The sequence below is a fragment of the Leopardus geoffroyi genome, chromosome D1 (assembly GCF_018350155.1).
Source record: "Leopardus geoffroyi isolate Oge1 chromosome D1, O.geoffroyi_Oge1_pat1.0, whole genome shotgun sequence".
In the NCBI taxonomy this organism is placed as follows: domain Eukaryota; kingdom Metazoa; phylum Chordata; class Mammalia; order Carnivora; family Felidae; genus Leopardus; species Leopardus geoffroyi.
In genome coordinates this window covers 26,421,213-26,442,909 of record NC_059329.1, presented here as the reverse complement: position 1 = coordinate 26,442,909, position 21,697 = coordinate 26,421,213, and the positions used below count along the sequence as shown (strand labels likewise).

General features: G+C 46.8%; 1 long non-coding RNA gene across 1 annotated transcript; it reads right to left on the bottom strand.

Annotated features, from left to right (window-relative positions):
• Positions 1 to 630: 630 nt before the first annotated feature.
• On the bottom strand, positions 631 to 13,915 carry LOC123600932. Its single transcript, XR_006713886.1, has 4 exons — positions 13,601 to 13,915; positions 9,285 to 9,397; positions 8,933 to 9,050; positions 631 to 1,764 (listed from the first exon to the last, which is right to left on the bottom strand). It is a non-coding gene; the product is annotated as an uncharacterized LOC123600932 (long non-coding RNA).
• Between the last annotated feature and the right edge of the window lie 7,782 nt (positions 13,916 to 21,697).

Sequence of the window (21,697 nt, the reverse complement as noted above, 5' to 3'; positions counted from 1 at the left end):
GTTCACCCGTTTGGGAACTATTAGTTTTAATTGTGCACACAATTTGTTGTTTGGATTTTTGTAATAAAGCTAAAAAAAGATATTTATAAAACTGAATTTGTAACACCACCTTCATACTGTTCTCAGAGCTAGGAAACCCAGACCTTAACATGTATCTTGGAACATGGTCTGGCAGGGCCGGTTAGGTGCAGTGGTATGATGCAGGCTAGGCCCTGGAACTAGCCCTACTCCCCAGGGTGGGGAAAATAGTATGAGGACCATATGCAGGTCCCACAGGTCCTGGGGTCGGGGGCTGCTATCTGGCCAGGTAGAGCACAATATCAGATGGGTGTGCCTCTATGGCAGTCACGCTAGGGTGATCCAGTGTGGGACCTAGCAGATATATTAGCAGTGCCGATGTTATTCCAAGACCTAAGAAGGTAGGCAGGTAGCATCTGGAAGCTTGTCAAGATGTCACAGGGCCTTAGATACTAGGTGTTTTTGTTTTTTTTTTCTTGTTTCTTTTTTTAATGTTTAGTTATTTTTGAGACAGAGAGAGACCAAGCATGAACGGGGGAGGGTCAGAGAGAGAGACACACAGAATCTGAAGCAGGCTCCAGGCTCTGAGCTGTCAGCACACAGCCCGACGCGGGGCTCGAACTCACGGACCGTGAGATCATGACCTGAGCCAAAGTCGGAAGCTCAACCGACTGAGCCACCCAGGTGCCCCATCACAGAGTCTTAGACACTAGTGACAAGGTTGGCACTCAAATGAATGGAAGAGGGGTCTGGAAAGAGCAAGACTAGTTGAATCAGGGTTTCCTAGAAGGGTCAGCAAGTTATGAAGGCACAGAGAAAAATAGAGCCAGTCACAAGCAGGAGCAAGGTGTCAGGTCCCTGGCTGGTACCAATGGGGCCCGCTGCCGAGGGTAACAGTGCTTCCTCCCTGTGTGTTTAGATTAATCCTCCGGGCAGGTGGGGCCTGGCCTGTGAGTGAGAGTCAGATGGCCCCAGCTGTGGAGACGCAGGGCTGCAAGTCTATGCATGAGGCACAGCCCCACACAGCTGTGGTCTGGCCTGACAACGGATGGCTTTGAGGCCTGTTGAAGCTCTAGCTCAGATGGGTCCCTTCTGCACCAAGTGTGCTCCCTGCCTGTTTGCAGACAGGCTGTTGGGCAGGCCTGGCCGTTGGAGCCCTGCCCATGACTCCAGGAGACTGCAGGAGGCAGACATCATGTACCGTGGCTGCCCAGGCCCCAGAGAAGACGATGCCTGGGGGGGCTGCCCGACCCCACTGATGCAGGCTGCCAGTTCAGCCTCTTCGCTGCCTTCTGTTCATTGTCTTCTAACCACCGGTCTGGAGGCCTCAACTGCTTGGAAAGTCGATAAAACAAGCTGGTGTGTTTCCCCTTGGCACCCTGACAGGCTCCACACCGTGGGAACCCTTCTCTAGGAGTCTCCTTCGGGAACAGGCCTCCTAACAGGCACTAGGCCTAGGCTGGCCCCTGCTGTCAGCGGCCCCGGAGCGTCCTGCTGGGCAAGTTCTGGAGGCTCATTGGGCGTGGAGGGAGGGGTCAGAGCTGCGGTGACAGCAGCTTCTCTGCCAGTGGGTCCCCTTCAAGCCTCACCACCCCTGGCCTTCTCTCCTCCTCATGGAGCAGCAGAAGAGGCAGGGAGCGAGCCTGGGAGTAGGAGTCAGAAGGCAGACTCTGAGTCCTGGCTTGGCCTTTGTGAGCTGTGTGGTCCTGGGCAGGTCATCAACCTCTCTGAGTCTCAGGGGCTCACCTGTAAAAAATGTAGTTTGGAAGCCTGTCTACTGCTTCGTGTCGCTGAGAGACAGAGCGCTTCTGAGGTGCCAGGCCCTGTGGTCCCACTCAGCCAGCTCAACTGTGTTCCTAGCTCGCCTTCCCTTGATCTATACGACAGCACATTCATTCGTTACGGCAATTTCTGGTCTTCCCCACTGGAGAGAACACTCTAGAGAGAAATCTTCTGACATAATTGCTCCCCATGCTTAGAGCGGTGTTTGGCATTGAAGAGGTGCTCGGATCTCCGCTGAATGAATGAATGGGTATCTCTTTGAGTCCCCATAAGAACCCCGTGAGATGAGAATCCTTAAGTATCTCCATTGTGGGGCTCTGGGCGGCTCAGTCGGTTAAGCGTCAGACTTCGGCTCAGGTCATGATCTCACGGTCCCTGGATTCGAGCCCCGGGTCAGGGTCTGTGCTGACAGCTCAGAGCCTGGAGCCTGCTTTGTATTCTGTCTTCCTCTCTCTCTGCCCCTCTCCCACTCTCACTCTGTTTCTCTCCCAAAAAAAAATAAATAATAATAATAATAATAATAAAAGTGTCTCCATTGCATGAACGGGGAACCCAGGACGTAGGGAAGAAAATAATTTTCATTAAGTCACATAAGAGCATGTGGTGTGGCTGGTGTTCAAACAAAGCACCTTAACTCGAGAGTCTAGACTACTTAGTCTCCTAAATAAAACGATGTCCTTGGAACTGTTGGCTAAACTGTAAAGTGCTGTGTAAATGTAAGGGTAGAATAATTTACCTGATGATCTAAAAAGGCTCTTCATTTTTGCACAGGGGAGTGGCCTCTGCCTTGAGCCCTGCCCACCCCCTCGCCGCCTCCATGTTTTAGGTAGCACTGTCAACTGTGGACTTCTTGCTGGTATTTCTTTTCTATATTATCCATAGCCAATCTTTAATCCAAGGCTGATTTACCCAGACCGCCCAGCACATTTCTCCGCCACCTCCCGCCACGGTCAGCTGGTGGGGAGTGTGCTCAGGAGGTTATAACTGCATTTTATTGCCAGCCTGAGCCCAACTTGGTCAGAGAGTGAAATTCCGGTCTGAGGCACGTTGCTTTCCAAAACCAAACAGATTTCTGAGGTATATTTTGCTAAGATAGGTTCCTGCTTCTCTCCTCTTTATCCTTGTTACCTGAGAATTAATTGTCAATCCTTAAAATGGCTTTACATATAACATGTACTTATGGTACTCTGCTCCCATCACGTCACTTGTCTTGGCCTGGGTTGCACCTCCAGAGCCTGACTCGGACTTGATCCCACACCTTCCTCTTGTGCTTGCCCGGACTCCTGGGCCCTGTCTGCCTCTTGCTTTCTCCCTGTGTCCCAAACCACGAGTTTCACCTTGCTGGCAGGGCATGGATGTCCTGGTTGGGAATCGTTGGGGTTGAGGGAGGAGGGAGTGAGGGGCTTGATTAGGGACATGGAAGAACAAATACAGGAAGGAGAAAAGCCAGAGAAGATGTCTCCCTCCTGACCTGTGTCCTCTGTTCAGCAGCGTGTTTCCTTCTGCTCCTGGGAAAGGCCTTTTGAAGATTGTTGCTGCTTCCTTGGTGGTGAGACAAGGCTTTCCACCGGGGAGCGGGGGGGGGGGGGGGGGGGGGGGGGGCGCGTATAGAGGTAGGGTTTCCTGTCCTCCTGGCAGGGAGAGGATGGCTTGCCAATGTCTTCCCGGGAGCAGGTGATCACCTTGGTGAGTCCTGAGGGGATCCTTGGCATCCGAAATCAAAACCAGGTGATAGAAGGAAAAGCACAGGCTTTGGAATCAGCTTGGTGTTGATCTCAGGCCCAACCTTTCCCAGGTGTGCAATGTTGGTGGTCATTTAACGTCTCTGAGCCTCAGTTTCCCCATGTGTAAAATCGCACTTTCTCAGGGTTGTTGTGAGGCTTGAATGAAATGGCCTTTAAAGTGCCCTATAAACAGAGTGAATCTGTGCAAGTAATTATAACTGTATCCAATGGGGAAAAGTTTATGGACCAGCATTTCCCTTAGAAGGAGAAAATTAGTTTATTGGGGAAATACTTTGATCTGTACTTTGGAACAGAAGCTGAAATTTAGGGGGACTTGGATGCTGCACAGGCGTGGGGATGGTTTGTATATTATGCTAGGGAGGTACAGGAGAAGGAGTATGAAGTGACCCCCCACTCCTTGGCCAGCTGCTCCGTATTGAATTTCTCTGAATCCATGGGGTGCTTGTATACAAGTATATTTTTCATGGCAGTCGGGGGCTGGGCTCACATCTGGGATGATGTGGGGGCACGACAGAGGTAACAGGCACCAACAGACACCTGGAGGCAGGAGAATCTTGAAAAGGGAGGCACAGGAATTCACAGAAATTGTAGAAAGGGCTGTGCACCCTTGTAGGCCAAGAAATTGGGGTTCAGATCAGATTTAACAGATCATTTATGGGCTAGGAGTTACAGTGGGCATCTTGTAACTTACTAGCCCATCATCATCATCACTGCCCTTATTTAGCGAGAGAGAGAGAGAAACAGGTTCAAATTAAATGCTTTGCTCAGTCAAGGTCACATAGCACCAATGGTGACAAAACCAGTCTTAAATTCCCTGTTGCCTGCTTTCAACCATGGCTGTGCCCTCTGAGCCAGACCACCTGCCCATCACGAAAGGCTTGTGGTCTCAGTTAACAGATGAGGAAATTAATCTCCAGGGGTTGCACAATCTGCCCAAGATGAGAGCTGGGCTCAATGCAGGGCACTTAGAAGGGGCAGAGGATGCCAGCAGGGAACTTCAGGTCCATGGGGAGCCATTTTCCTTTTATTTTTTAATTAATTAATTAATTAATTAATTTTTTGAGAGAGAGCACAAGTGAGAGAGGGGTACAGAAGAGAGACAGCACCCCACAAGGGGCAGAGAGAAAGAGAGAGAGAGGGAGAGAGAGAAGTGGGGCTCACCCAAAGTAGGGCTCCAGCTCACCTGAAGCATGGCTCCAACTCACATACTGTAAAATCATGACCTGAGCCAAAGTCAGATGCTTACCCAATGGAGCCACCCAGGTGCCCCGCCATTTTCCTTTTAGACAAATTACTTCACTTATATGGGATGATCACCCCTATTACTCCTGTCTGTTAATTGCACTAAAGTTTCCCTCTATGCAAGGGGATTAGGATTACTGTCACCCAGGTGTCTGGCTCCCACACTCCTGCTTTGACTTCATGTCTGCACCTGCTTCATTCTTGCAGAGCCTTGGTCACACTTCAAAGCATCATCTCACACATAAAGGCTAAATTTAGCCTTAATCAAATAATTGCTGAACACTAAATCATTGAACGATCATTACCAACTCCAATTATTGATGACTAAGAAAGAATGCTTGAGGAAGAGAGGAATCAGTTACATAACTGAACCCTCATGGAGGTTTTAAAAAATAATCCTGTGTACATACAATTGTCTTCTTATTTCAGAAAGCTTAACACCTCTATCAGATGTCCTCCTAGAAGCCGTGGAAACCTCATTGGCCATGGAGATAAAATGGATGATCCCAGAATAGTTATAAGGGGAGCTGAGAGGAGTGTGTGTGTGTGTGTGTGGGGGGGGGTCAGAATAGGAGGCTGGGGCAAGGGGTCAGGGGTCTTCTCATGGCTTCTAGATCAATATTCATCTAAACTATTCCATCAAATGGTCACCAACTAAATTCTTCAACGAGGGCAGGACAAATGAGGAAAGGTGAGGGAGAAAAGAGAAGAAAGAGTTTCCCCCAAATAGCTCAACAGAGGGAAGGTATAGGGTGACAGAGTCTTGGTAGCATAAACCTTTGTAGATAACTTGGGGCAAAATTTTATAGAGGTTGGAAGACCTTCTGTAGCACCAGACATTGATAAGAATGACTTAGTGATGGCCAAATGCCCACTTGCTATCCTGCATTCTGTACAGGAAGCTGCTTACATGATTTCCCCTCTCTGAGCACTAGGACATCAAATTCATGATTGAGTAGTGGCCATCCAGTCCAAGAAGATGACAGAAAGATTCGTGAAGAATGGTTAAGCCCACTCTCTGTACTGAGCATTTGTACATGCACCCACTCCTGTACTCTGTGTTCAGTGACATCACTTTGGTTGTTTACATTGGCTGTGGTGGGAGCATTTCCATCAAGAAAACTGGGAGACCTTCGGAGTTTCCCCTTTGCTGGAAAGCTGGTTTAAAAATTTACTGGGTGGCTCAGTTGGTTGAGCGTCCAACTCTTGATTTCAGCTCAGGTCATGATCTCACGGTTTGTGAGTTCGAGCCCCACGTTGGGCTCCATGCTGACAGCATGGAGCCTGCTTGGGATTCCCTGTCTCCCTTTCTCTGCCCTTCCCCAGCTCTTGCTCTCTGTCTCTCTCAAAATAAATAAGTAAATAAATAAATACAGTTAAAAAAAAAGAAAAAAATTACTAGCAAAACAATGATAATGACTAAAATAAAATAAAAAAATCTACTAGCAAAACACCCATGGGAATGGCTAAAGTCAAAACCACGGTTTAGACTAAATACTGGTGAGGGTGTGGAGTGAAAGGAGTTCCCATTTGCTGCTGGTGGGAATGCAGAATGGCCCAGCCAGTTTGGAAGACAGTTTGGCAGTTTCTTACAAAGCTCGACAAAGTTTTTGACAAATGGGGCTACTAGTTATTTACCCAAATGTGTTGAAAACCTAGATCCACACAAAAACCTGCACACCAGTGTTTATAGAAGCTGTATTCATAACTGCTGAAAGTTGCAATTGACCAAGATGTCTTTAAATAGGTAAATGGATAGACAAACTGTAGAATGCAGAATTTGGGATATATACTTGCCAAAGCCCATAGAATGTACAACATAAAGAATCAGCCCTAATGTAAACTGTGGATTTTAGTCAGTAATAATGTACCAATCTTGGTTTATTGGCCTCACGCTATTGCAGGCTCATCACACAAATGCAAGATATTAATAATGGGGGAAATTGTGGGTGGTTGGGTGGGGCAGGGTGAGAGGAAGGGTATGAGAATTCTCTGCATTTTCTGCTCAATTTTTTTTCTGTACACCTAAAACTGTCCCCCAAAAGGCTATTAATTTAAAAAAATGTGGCCACATAACTGTTAACGACTTACTGAACAAACCACACATGTTGGGCACAAGCAGAAAGCAACTTTACTCTTTCACACCATTGCTTTTGTCTGAATCTCTATTTCCTCTCCTTACAGATGTCGTTGGTTGATCCTGTAGCTTTTCTGGTCCTTCTCAAATATTAAAAAATCTTGTTTTGGAGCTATCACAGAGTCCAGTCCATTGAGTAATTCAAGTTTGAGTCTCTGGCCTGACCCAGAGCTTGTCCCTGCCCCCGGGTGCACCTGTCTCAGGCTGGGAGATGGGTGAGGGGAAGGGCATGGGTGGCTTCCTCACTATTTTACTTCTTTTCCCTTCCCCTCTTCCTTCCCCACTCACAGGTCTGCTGTTGACTTGTCTGGAGATGGAGGAAGGGAAGCAGGATATAATCTGGTTTTGGTGGCCTCTGGAATGGTGGCTGAACTCATCCTGGCTCACGGTGGAGCGGTTTCTATGGCTCCCTGGAGGTCTCTGTGCTGGGGTCCTGGGTCCGGTCAGCCCACCTGTATCTTTTTTTTTTTTTTTTTTTTTTTTTTTTTTTTTTACATTTATTTATTTTTGAGAGACAGAGAGAGACAGTGTGAGCAGGGGAGGGGCAAGAGAGAGGGAGACACATAATCCGAAGCAGGCTTCAGGCTCCGAGCTGTCAGCACAGAGCCTGATGCGGGGCTCGAACCCATGAATGATGAGATCATGACCTGAGCTGAAGTCAGACGCTTAACTGACTGAGCCACCCAGGCACCTCCCCCCTTTTTTTAAACATTTATTTATTTTTGAGAGAGCATGAGGCAGGGAGGGTCAGAGAGAGAGAAGGGGACAGAGGATCTGAAGCAGGCTCTGTGCTGACAGCAGCAAGCCTGATCCGGGACTCAAACCCATGAACCTTGATATCATGACCTGAGCTGACATCTGACGCTCAACCGACCGAGCCACCTAGGCGCCCCCCACTCTGTGTTCTCACCCCCTGGCTCCCAGTGGCCCCCTCCTCAGCAGACAGTGCCTGTTGGGGTTCCTCTGCCCTGGAGGTGGTCCTTGTGACTCAAGGTAGTCCTTGGGCTCACACGGCTCTCTCCCAGTCTCCCTTCTTCCCCTTCTCTGCAGTTGGGATCTGGCTGGCCTCTCACCTTTAGAGACTCCTGAGGTTCTCACCTTTGAACACTTTTGTGGTTTGTGGCTAAGGGTGAGGGGAAACACCTCCTGCCTCCATGAGTGATATTCTTTCCAACAAACTCCTGGCTCCAATCTATGCCTGTTGATCTTCAAGACTCAAGTCGGTGATGGGCCCAGGGTTACTGGATTGGTATTTGTGTCCTGTTTATCAAGTTCTATGCTGATGTCATCCCCTCTTTATTTTTCTTAAAAATTTTAAAATGTTTATTTATTTTTGAGAGAGTGAGAGAGACAGAGTGTAAGCGGGGGAGGGGCAGAGAGAGAGGGAGACACAGAATCCCAAGCAGGTTCCAGGCTCTGAGCTGTCAGCACAGAGGCCAACGTGGGGCTCGAGCTCACAAACCAGGAGATCATGACCTCAGCTGAAGTCGGACGCTTGCCCGACTGAGCCACCCAGTCACCCCAGTCACTGCCTCTTTAGAATGTGGGGCCCCCTGATACCCTTTTTCCCACAGCTCTGGGCCTCAGCTGACATTGAGATGAGAAAGAAAAAAAAAAGCACAGCCCCTGACATTCAGGAGCTGGCCTGGCACTCAAGGCTGGGCCACGTTATTCTCCCACTGGACATTAGTACCAATCTCAGAGTGCTCTGAGGCCATGATAAAATGAGGCAGAGCGAGGTGGGTTTACAACCTTGTCTGAGCACAGACAAAAACAAGTCACTGCATTTCATGCAAATACCAAACACACCCTCTCTTGGCTGCAGGAAATGACTGCTACTTTACCAATGACAGCCCTATCCTCATTCCAGCCTCCCCTCCGCTAGATAAGATTTACTGAGATACCTGGTCATACAACTGCACCCACTTTCTGAAAGCACCCACTCTAGCATGAACCGCTCCTCCCTTCAGCCCTCTTGCCAATCACAGAATAAAAGGCTAAATCTTACAGCAAGCTCTGACGTCCTCTTACTGAGACACTCCATGGTTCCCTCACATGCACGTTCTTCCCCCCGGTGACAGGCATCCAGCCCAACCTGTGCATTCCTGTGGCCTTTGGCTGAAGAGCTTTGGCAGAAACAACAGCAAAATTACGTTTTAACTTCTTATTGCATGTAATTTGCCCTGGACACCCCTTCTAGGACTTTTACTTATTCCACCCAGATAATAAATGATTCGCTCCTTCCCCCTCTCCCTCCTTCCTCCCTCCCTTCCTTCCTTCCTTCCTTCCTTCCTTCCTTCCTTCCTTCCTTCCTTCCTTCCCTCCTTCTTCCCCTAATCACAAAATATTTTCCGTAATACCTTATCTGAAATCCTTGGGGACAGATTCTTCGGGGTTCAGATGTTTTTGAATGTTAGAATAATACATGTACAAATACTATGTAGCACCTCCAGGAGTTTGGGCAGTATCCTTTCTGCAGTGAAATATAAGCATGTTCACACAATATGGGATAAATATAGACTAGGTAAAGACGAATATTTATAAACTACGTAAAGTTTCATGTCAATTCAGGCCAGGTTTTTGTTGCAAAACGAGTTGGCACTCACTTTACTAAAACTTTTCATCTTGAAAGCTTTTTTTTGGATTTCTGAGTTATAGATAAGAGATGGTGGGTTCCTACAGATACATACATACATACCTATAATTGGATAAAAGTTAGAAAATACAGAAAACTACCAAGAAAAATATTCACACCCCTACCAGTCAGAAGTAACAACCATCAACATTTTGGTATATTTAACATATGTAAAAAATACACACATAAATTAAACATACACACATATGTATATGCAAATATGTTTTGTTTCTTCCCCCCTCCAGAAAAATGATATTATATTCACATTGTTTTTCACTTAAAATATATAACAGACATTTCTCCATGCCATTAAATATTTTTAGCAGTTTAACATTCACTTCAGTTTTACTGTATTGTTGCACCATAGTTTATCAAACATTTAGACTGATTACAATTCTTCACATTATAAATAATATTGTGATGAATATACTTATCCATATATCTTTCGGTGTTTCTCTAATTTCTTTCCTAGGATAAATTACTAGATGTGGAATTATTGGGCCAAAGCGTATATAAGATTTTTTATAAAAGATTTTATTTTTTTAAATTTATTTTAAATGTTTATTTTGAGAGAGAGAGAGAGAGAGAGAGCCTGAGCAGACGAAGGGCAGAGAGAGTGGGAGAGAGAGAATCCCAAGCAGGCTTTGCACTGTCAGCACAGAGCCTGACACGGGACTTGATCTCATGAACTGTGAGATCATGACCTGAGCTGAAATCAAGAGTTGGATGCTGAACCGACTCAGCCACCCAGACTCCCCAAAATATTTTATTTTTAGGTAATCTGTACACTTAATATAGGGCTTGAACTTACAACCCTGAGATCAAGAGTCACACGCTCTGCTGACTCAGCCAGCCAGGAGCCTCAGGATTTTTTGAGTATATTTCGAAGTGCATATTTTTTTTTGTCACAGAGCTTAAAAGAGAAATTACTAAATGTTTTTCATGCATGCAAATGATTTTTCTTACATAGTTACTATTGATTTTGCTCATTATCATTGTTTTAGAGAATTCACTTATATTTAGTAAAAAGCGAAAGATTTGTACGATCTGAAGAGAAACCAGAGTATTCACCTATATTTAGAATAAAAATTTGTACTCAGAATAGATTTCCACTTAGTAAACACTATAAAAATTCCAAAGAAACAAAGTTCACATTCCATATTAATTTAGTAAACATTTTTAGAGAGGTATAAAAATCACTTATACTTTACATTTGTTGAACCTAGGAGGAATTTCTTGATTTAAATTTCTACTCATTACTGTTTTTTAAGTGATACTTCAGAAGCCCTGGTGTTAGATATCCATAGAATACTGCTTACCTCGTATGGTGAATCTGGGGATGTCAACATTTTAATAGGCTTATTAAAGTATAATTTACATATAATTAAGGGGACATATTTAAAATGTACATTTTGCTGAAATCGGACATGTGAATATATCCATCACCCCAGATGTTTCCTCGTGCCCCTTTATAGTTCCTCTTTCCCATCCCTGCTGACCACCCATACGCAGCCATTGATCTTCCTGCCACAACAGATTAAAGGTGTGTGTTGTGTGTTGTGTGTTGTGTGTTGTGTGGTGTGTGCACGTGCGTGCGGGCACGCATTCTCAACACTGAGAGGTCCTGAGAACAGTGACACCCTAATAGCAGTAAGTACACTGAAAGCTCAGATCTTAGTTTCTAAATTCCATTCTCCAAGAAAATGAGCCAGGGCTCCTTGGGGAAATGAAAGATTTCATGCGTGTGGCAGAGAAAGGACATAATGATCCTGGAATATCTCCTTGTGCTAGAAAGTAAGGAAGTGCTCATACAGCGATGGACACAGGTAGAGAGGACCCAGAAGCCAGGAGCCATGGGGTTCCCCATGACCAAATCTGGTATAATTTGAACATGAAAATGAATAATGTTAGTAACCAATTATATCCCATTGAATAAAGTTGAATCCAGGAGTCTGTAGGGACTCCTTATTTGCTTATTCAAGGGAATAAGCAGATGAAGAGAAGAGAAAGCCTCTCCTTGCAGTGGAATGCCAGCTAATACACTTAGAAGGAAAGATGAAATTAGAATGTCACTATTTGGCACCCATTGTGGAAGTGAATTCATCCAAGAAACATCAATGAATGTTAGAACTAGTGGGTGAAAGTTTGATGTGGATTGGAGTATTTTTATAGTCTCAAATAGTCTCCTACCTACAAAGAGAAAAGGAACAACTTAATAGTGCAGAAGCCTGGCAGATACCGCTTTAACCAAGTAGTCAGACTTAGCATCAGCTGTAATAAGGCAAAGTGTAATCATGTACCCACTATTAGAATGTAAGTAGAACTTAATATCACTTCTGGGGCATTTTTGCCAAAAAAATGCATCACCTGAATCTCATCATGAGGAATCGTTAGACATATCCAAATGGAGGGATGGTCTACAAAATAACTGTCATATGGGGCGCCTGGGTGGCTCAGTCGGTTGAGCGTCCAACTTCAGCTCAGGTCACAATCTCACGGTTCGTGAGTTCGAGCCCCGTGTCAGGCTCTGGGCTGATGGCTCAGAGCCTGGAGCCTGCTTCCGATTCCGTGTCTCCCTCTCTCTCTGCCCCTCCCCCATTCATGCTCTGTCTCTCTCTGTCTCAAAAATAAATAAACATTAAAAAAAAATTCAAAATAACTGTCATATAATCTTCATAGGTGTCCTGGCCACGAAAGTCAGGGACAGCCAGGGAAATGTTTCAGATTAAAGAGGAGAAAAGAGACAGGATGACTAAAGCCACGTGCTGTCCTGGACATTACTGGGACAATTGGCAAAACTTGGATGGGTGTGGGGATTTGATGATAGTAAGGTAAATGATTAATTTCCTGATGTTTACATTGCGTTGTTATTGTGTAGGAAAATGTCCTTGTTGGTGGGAAATACATACCAAAATGTTAGTGCTACTCTTGGAACTGAACTGACCATTGTTTGACTCAGTTGCCCCCTGGCTCTACTGTTGCATGATCTCCAGCCCCCTTGAGGGGCCCGATCCTTCTGTTCCGTATGAAGGGTTCTCCGAGGGTCCCCCACTGGGGGCAAGCCTGGGTTCTCTAGCTGTAGAGGACAAGGACTATTTGAAGAACAATATGAAAGTGGGAAGTAAAGCAACTGAACTTTGTTCTATGCCTGGGACTTCCCCTACTCTTGCTGGAGTGTTGAAACCAGGAAACTTATTAACGCTATCTCGATCATATCAACATGGCATTCATATTAATATCTTGTGTGGAGGCTGGATTGAGTTAATTTTGGGAATTCCCCATTGCCATAGACGCGATCCCCAGATGGATTTGGCCATGGGTTAGAAGGTTATTAAAGCTATAGTCTACACAGGTAGATACTGAGCAATCAGATCCTTGCTTCTTAAAGCTGTACAAAATCTGGACATCTGTTTCACGTTTATACATTTCTTCAGGATTATGAAAATTAACCTACCATCAAATACACAAATCCAGAATTTGTTGGAACCTGGCAATCTTCATGTGGGTGAGGCAGTAAAGAGATAGCTCTTTTTTTTTTTTTTTTTTTTTTTTGAGAGAGAGAGAGAGAGAGCACGAGAATGCAAGCGGGGGAGGGGCAGAGAGCATCCCAAGCAGGTTCCATGCCCAGCACAGAGCCCGATACGGGGCTCCATCTCACCACTGTGAGATCATGACCTGAGATGAAATCAAGAGTGAAATGCTTAAGCAATTGAGCCACCCAGGTGCCCCAAGAGGCAACTCTTCCTGCTCTCATAGTTACTCAGCTTTGTTCCCTATACTCAGGCTACCCTTTACCCACACAGCTGTCTCAGGACCCATTGCTACTATGATCTTCTCTGTTACAGGTGAGTAGGCAGTGGCCTCATTCCTAAGATTCCACCCCTTCCCTTGATTTTCATATAGTTAGCTCCAGGCCATTTGAACTGGCCCCTAAACTGGGTGGACCAGTTATCTCCCCAGGCATCTGAAGAAAATGACTATCTCGGGTCCTTTGCACCTGCCTCTCCCTCCACCTACCCCTCCTTCCATCACAGTCCTTACCTCTCTTCTGTGAACAGAAATGAAATGCTGGCTCCTGAAAAGCGGTCAGGGTTCCATCATGCTCAAGTGTGTTCTGTTCAGCATGATCAGGCTGACAGTGGCAAGACCCAGTCCTTTCGGGGACTCATTGAAGTTTTTCACTATATAGAACTTGGCAGATCGTTTCGGTGCTACCTCCAGATCCCATAGGTGAGCTGTTGTTTCATGACAGAGCTGGAACCGGAACTCCCGGACTAGTGTCCGTGACGTTACATCACACCATCGTCTCCCTTTCCTGGGGTACCCAGACTACTGCATGTCCTGTACAGAGATAACATTGTTTTCACCACCCCCTCCCCCCACCCCAGCTTTAGAGGGCTTACTCTAGTCAAGGCTTTGTGAAGTAGGACAAATGCAAAAGCCAGTTCAGCAAATCTCTTATCAAGAGTGCCTCTAAATACGTAAAAAGGGATGACGGGAGACACGGCCAGGAGGAGAGCATAGTGCCTGGGGGCTGGGGACTAACCCTTTGTAACATGAGAGGATCCAGAGCCAAAAGGGATGAATTGGGGGATTGTGCATCTCTCTGGCTATAAACCGCCTCCTCAGCCCCATCTCCCTATAAAAAGTGATTTGGGATGAACGCTGGAAAACAGCCTGTGTGTACTTGGGAAAAGCAACTTTTCATGACATAATGATTTTGGATACAATCCCATTACGCTGGTGCCCTGCGGCTGTTTTTTCCATGAAGGCATTTCATAATCTATGATCTCCTCTTTGGGAGAAAGAGAGACACTTGGTCATGGGGGTCTGAGTAGGGAGATGGGTGAGAACTTTGTTTTCTTTCAGCACCTATGTATGTTAAGGTTCTCCCTTAATATGGGTTTTCCTTGGGTAAACGCTGGGAGGTCCTTGGCTTGGCTCTGCTGTCTTTAGCAGTCCTGAGCTCTGAACAAGTCAGTTCTGGATGGAATATAAGAAAAACGTCTTATGGAAAATAGAGCCTTAATAGTCTGGATAAACAATGGCACAGCCATAGCTATGGCATCAACCACTACAGAAGAATAGCAAAACCCAAATTCGCCAAGTAGGACTTTATTCCTGTCATAGTTTGGTTGGCTCTGTGAGTTTGGGGCCAAATAAGACCAAGGTGTTTCCCCTAGAATGTGTGGTGGCCTAAGGTGGGTGGGACTCAAGTGTTCTTGGTTGGAGGCCCCAGATGAGAGTCACGGATACCCCTTCATGGTTGACTCTAAGAGATGGGGTGCTGAGCAGACATTTCAGTGGAGAGAGACCACCCCTGACTCAGGGCGTGTCCCATGGAAAGAAGGAGAGGTGGTCAGCCTGCAAAGGGCAAGAGGCCCAAAACAGAGGAGGACTATGGCTACCTAGAGGCATAATAATAGCACATTACCTTTCACTGATGCTTAATAGTTGACAAAGCACTTTGTGCATTGCTTCATCTACAGAAATCTTGTGAAATAAGCAGGACAGATACTCTAGCTGCAATTTATGGGCAAGGAATTCAAGATTCATAGAAATTAAGAGGTCTGTCCAAAGCCACACTGCAAACAAGTGGCAGAGCCAGGTCTGGAACTCAGATGTCCTGACCCCATGCTCAGTGTGATTGCCAAATGCAGGTAGAATGTGCTGGCACTTGAGGGACGTTAACAGGCTCACCTGTCTTGTAATCCTTACCTCTACTGCCCTAACTTGGAGCTCAGTATTCCAACTACGGATTCATTCTTTTAGGTCAAGGCATTGTCTCCAGCGAAGTCCCAGTTAGAGGCAAAAGGTAGGTATAGGAGATTATGAATTCCGCAAGCCTTTTCCTCATGCTAATGCCTTAAAAAATGTCTCTGTGGGGGCGCCTGGGTGGCTCAGTCGGTTGAGTGTCCGACTTCGGCTCAGGTCATTATTTCACAGTTCGTGAGTTCAAGCCCCGCGTCAGGCTCTGTGCTGACAGCTCAGAGCCTGGAGCCTGCTTCGGATTCTGTGTCTCCCTCTCTCTCTCCCTGCCCCTACCCCGCTCATGCTCTGTGTTAAAAATAAAAAAAAATTAAAAAAAATTAAAAAAAAATGTCTCTGTGACTTTTATGCTGTGTTGTGGCGGCAAGATTTCTCAGAGGTACAAACCTGCATTTAGCCCTTAGTTTCTTAGTTCCTCACTGTATTTGCTCTCAAAGCTACATAGAAAAATCTTGTGTGGTGTCCTGTTCTTGGGCCATCTTGGACTATTTATTTATTATTTCCTGGATACACCTTCACATTCTTAATTTCATACCTTTATTCAAGCACTTCTGTTTGCCTTCTTTGCCATAGTCTTCCTCTTCAAGTATAGTGAGTGCTCTGTGAACCCTAAAAGGCCATCTCAAAATCCCATCTTTGAATATTCTAAAACTTTTAATGCAGTTCCTGACAGGGACTGTGGATGGAAGTTTGGGTGGGGCTTCTTGGCAAGTTTCTATCCAATGTGGTGCAATCCCTTACACCTTAGTAGCCTTGGGAAGCTGGGGACTTTCTTGGGGATGGGCAAATATTTTATGTGACAGACACAGTTGAATTCTGCTAATGGTGTGGAATGATTGTATCGGACCCTTAAAGGACATGTGGAATTTTTGAATTGTTCAGTCCACTTTTTCTACGTTGGACACATGAGTCTGTGCTATAGTCTGCAGCCATCTTGCCATTTGGGTAGTTCCCAGTGGAACTACTGAGATCCAGTGGTATCTGGACAAGGAATTTAGACACGATACTGTCTGTGATGCCTAAGAAGGAGATACCATAATTATGTCAAGTTGTCATTGTTTTCTTCCCCTTCTTCTTCCCGGTTTCTTTTTTCTCTTTTTCTTTTTTTTGAGAGAGGGTGAGAGGGCACAAGCATGCGCATGTGCACAGGGGAGGGGCAGAGAATCTTAAGCAGGCTCCACGACCAGTGAGGAGCCCAATTTGAAACCTGACGTGGGGCTCCATATCTCACTGACTCACCGTGAGATCATGACCTAGCCATTTGTCCAGCATCTTTAGGGATACATAGATCATTCGCCCTGAACCTAGACTTCCAATACCGCAGGACAAACAAGATTTCCCCCAAAGAAGCAGAATTATCCAATGTAGTTACAGTACCCTTAAGCAAGACCACTACGTATTGAAATCCGTGAATTCACACTCCAGCTCCAACCCCAAACTGCAAAGTTCATTCTAATTGTTTTTCTCATTTTGGGTCTTTAACTCTCCTTGCTGATAGAGAAAGACTTGGTTCCCATTATCTTTAATATATTTACTTATTTAATCAATTATCTGCATTAGCAAATCTCCCATTAGCACCACCACAGCCATTCATACAGGATGCCCTCTTTACCACAGGGCATCATACCACAGGATACCATGGTATCCTGGGCTGGTGTGTCCCACTGTGCAAAATCTCTCCTCTTTCTGGGGCCCCTGTGTGGCTCAGTCCGTTAAGCATCTGACTCTTGATTTTGGCTCTGATCATGCTCTCACGGTCTTGTCATGGAACTTCATGTCGAGCTCCACGCTGTCATTGCAAAGCCTGCTTGGGATTCTGTCTCTCTCTCTCTCCCTGTCTCTCTCTGTCCCCCACCCCCGCTGGCATGCTCTCTCTCTCTAAATAAATAAATAAATAAACATAAATTAAAACAAAACAAAAATAAAAATCCATCCACTTTCTGCCTGGGCACCAACATTCCACACTGGTCCATGGGCGCATGGATGCTTTCTTTAGGCACCCAGCTGGGCCGGTCCCCTGGCGATGCTCTACCTGTTTTGGCTCTTATACTGCTGTGCCAGGTAGCCCTTACATGAACGCCCTCTTCACCTCGTTTGGGCTCCGACCACCTCTGTTCTGGGCCATCACACCCCCCATCCTCTGACATGGAAGCCTGTCTTGTTCAGTTGCACTCATGGATTTCAGACTGACTTGTTCCGGAAAAGGAGGGAAGGGAGAGGAAGAAGAGAGTGACCGTGAAGTTGCTTTATTCTTCAGTGAATTCTGTGACTAATAGGGTATGTTTCATATAGTTTCTTTACTAGGGAGAGTCAGCCTTTGAGAAGACAGTGTATAGAGGCACAGAGTGTGGTCAAGAGCAAAGGCTCTGGAATCACCTAGAATCTGGCTTTGGTGCTTTGAGTTGGTGACCTTTAACGCCTCAGTTATCCTGTGTACACCATGAGGAGAAAAACTGTACTGACCCCGCAGAGTTGTTGAGGATTAAGTTAGACCATCCATGTAGAGTGCTTAGCAGAGATCCTAGCACAAGATCAGTATGCAATAAAAATGCTCTTATTAACGACCCCCCTGTCAGGCAGCATGGAGTCACTTTTCCTACCTGTGACAAGAGGAGTCGGCTGACCTCAAGGGATCATTCTAGCTCAATATAGTAGTATTCTAGCATCAAACTACCTTAGGAAACTAGAGGGAGGGATGGTGAATCAAACTTGAGGCAGTTAGATGCTGCTTCCAAGGATGGTGTTTACCTGCACAGGATGGTGTCTCTGAAGAAGGCTCCAGGTCGGGGTACTAGGATGACAGGACCACACAGATGATGAGAACAACAGATCGTCATCCTTGCGTAGCGCTTTACAGTTTGCAGACATGGTCCACATGCACCATCTCGTGTCATTCCTACAACAGCCTTATGGGGGAGGCATCTTTCAGAGATCCTGGGGCTGGAAGCTTAAATGACATTACTCATAAGTAGCAGAAGTAGTAGGGGGTGGGACTCAGTGAGTGACTGCATGGCAGTGCTGTGCCTGGCCCCACAGGCTAGCTACATGGCTTTCCAAGAGGGACAATTCCAGGTGCTGATTCATGGTCTGCTCTCAATGACCTTTTCTTCAGCTGATGCACCCACCTCTCCTATATGGCTCTTTGCAGCCATACAAGGGTTGGTATATTTGGTAACAGAGCAAATATAACTACTGCTCTACCTACCGGGGCTTAAGTTCTAATTTCAGAAAACAAAGGAGACAGCTAGTAATCAACAGAACTCTATTATTAGGATCACGAAAGGGCACTGAGAAGAAAGGGTGAGTCAGGCATTGGGGTGGGGATGTCAGACTGGTTTAATCTAGGAGACCTTCCTGGAGGAGGCGCTACCACTGACTTGTGAGTTAAAAGAGGGAAAAATGTAGTAGTCAAGGCTGGAGAAACCAAGCCCTCCCTTCCTGGCCCTCCCCGTTTCACTTCTTGTGGATCTGACAGTCCTGCTCAGGCATACTGAGGTTCAGTGGCAAAGGCCAGAGAGAGATCCCAGGCCATCTGACGTCCCTAGATTGGGGCCCTGAGAGAGATGGCGCTCCTCCCCCACCCCATCAGTAATCTTGCTCAACCTCTCTTGCAAAACGAGAGTCTCGGCAGCTAGGGAGGAGATGTGAGAAGGAGTGCTTGCAGACTCCTCAGGCTCCCGGGAAGAAAGAGACGGTGTTTGTTCGAGGCTCTCCCGGAGCTGCCTGCCACAGCCCTGTGCGCTTCCATTCATGCCCTGAACCCGGGGGCTGGGCACGACTGCCGAGTGCGACTGCACACCAACAAGCAGCAAGAGGAGCGTGTCTGGGCAGGTGGTGGACAGGGGCCAGATGCCTCCAGGTGACAGTGCAATAGATGATGGAAGACCAATTAATTTTTTACAACGGGAGAGATAGCTATAAGATTAACAAGCATTAATTATTTATTGACGTGCTGCCTATGCAAAAAGGGGAAAAAATTGCCCTGTATGGGGAAATTAATCTCTTCAGTAATCTCAGCCATTGCTCGCTCCCCGCCTGTGCGCGGAGGTCTTGTAGTCCGTCTCCAGGGAAGGGGTGAGATCACTCAGGAAGCAAGGAGTAACTTTTAGCAGTTTCGTTCAGGGTTGTCAGAAACACTCAGAAATCCTGGAGTTTCTACCTTTCTCTCTTTCAGTCTTTCTAGCCCCTGTACAGAAAGAGCAACGCTCTAGAACCCGACCTGCATCCCAGGTCTGCAGTTCTGACCCCAAAAGAGGCAAGTTGGGACAAACATTGGCACGTCACAGATGAGCTCGGCAGGTGGCAGGCACTGGGCACGTGGGCTCAAAACGGGGTCAGGGAGGCACGGGGGGGTTCCTCTTTTGACTGAGGACAAACCTGTTAGAGGCTATTTCGGAACAAATGTAGGGTTTCTGAAATATCCCTCTTGGTCAGAGGAAATTGCTGAGATGTGTGGAGTCTGATCAGCAAGCTGGGTCTCTCTGTCCTTTGATGGGATAAGGCTCAGTGAGTGAGGATTTGGGGGTCAAGATGTGGCAGGAAGATCTGGATTGCTTGGCTCTTGTTCCCCTTCACCCCACTTCTGCCCACCTCCAAACTGAGCTCCAGGTCCTTTCCTGTTCCAGATGCTTCTCTCTAGTCATCTGTATCATGCTGTCGTAGAGATCATCTTGGTAAAAAGTCTGAGGGTCTCCCATACTCTGCCTAAAATCCTTCCACAGCCCCTCAACCTATCCCTTGCTTGATATTCCGAGGTGGTCAGGAACCTCTGCGTTCTTCGTCCAATCTTGTACTGCCCAGCAGGTGCTCCGAGGTCCCTACAGTAAGTTCTGCACTTGCCCCCTGGGCCTCTGCACCTCTGTACACATGGCTCTGCTCTGCCAAGAACCACCCCCATCCCCACCCCCACCCCCCCACCCCCCGCCCACTGCCTGGCTTTACTAATCCTCTCTCCAGACTGTTCCACTCACTCCTCTGTGAAGCCTTGGCTGACCTGCTAACACAATGGGGGCTGTTTTATCATGAGCTCTAGCACAGCTGCACTATGAAAAGTGTATGAGAAGTGACAGAACTGTCTTCATCTTTGCGTCGCCAGCCTCTGACGAGGGCCTGACGTTCATCCACTCACTCATTCATTTCTGTTGACTATTCACTCTGTGCCGGGCCTGTACGGATCACCAGAAGGTGCAGACATGAACGCGGCACACCCCAGCCTCGTGGATGTTAGTGCTTTGCCATGAGCGCTGGTATGTGGCTGGAAACCTTAAGGAGTCAGCCTTTTAGAGGGAAGTGGTGGCAGGGAGAGGCCCGCGTTGCTGGCCTCCGCTCTTTGCAAGGGTCTAGCTCTCCTGAGGTGAAGGGGTGTTGGTGCAGTGGAGCCAGGAGACCTGAGACTTTAGCACATCCTTTCAAAAACGTCATTTAGGGGGAGCCTGGGTGGCTCAGTCAGTTAAGCACCTAGCTTCGGCTCAGGTCACGATCTCATGGTTTGTGAGTTCGAGCCCTTCATCGGGCTCTGTGCGGACAGTGTAGAGCCTGCTTGGGATTCTGTCTCTCTTTGTCTCTCTCTGCCTCTCCCCCATTCACACTCTCCCTCTATCTCAAAGATAAATAAAAAACATTAAAAAAATAATACTTTAAAAAAAGTCATTTAGGAGCACAGATAATATGCTCGAACCTGACTTTATGGGAGGGGTGGAGGCTTTCACTGAGGTGGACACTGGATGGTAATCTCCCCAGCAACTAATAATTACAGTTGGGAGGAATACGGTGAAGGAAGACATCTGCGCTATGACAGCTTGTCATAGCCCCAACATAATCTGGCCAGAGCAGGCCTCTCAAAGGAGTGACATTAATGGATTTAATTCCCACAGAGGGAGTAAGTTCCCTTAGTTCTTGAACCCACCCATCCTGCAAATAAACTCTCTGACCACAAGGGGGCCCAGTTGAGCCTGGCCTGGCACGAACTCTTCCCTCCTTGCAAACTGTATGCCCTTCGGTCAGTGCCTGGAGAAGCCAACAGCTGTCCTCGGAGGTCAAGGCCACCTTTGGGGTACCTGACACCTGGTCACTCCACACAGGGAGTTGGGAGGGAGCTTTCCGTGCTGGACCAGTCCTGGCATGTTGGAGTGTGCTCTTAGTGGGGTGATACCACCTGCCCTGGGACTTCTGCATGTAGTTCCATTATCTCCCCCAAGGTCACCAGGAGCCGTTTGCACACAGTTTGCCCAGAATTTAGGCCAAGTCCGAAGGTGCAAAGTGAGACCGAGAATCCAGACCTGAAATAACAAACTATTTGGGGCTCTGTTTCCAGCTAGCGTCCCTGTGATAAATCATGGGGTCCATCTTCCTCTCAGGCAGCCACAGCCA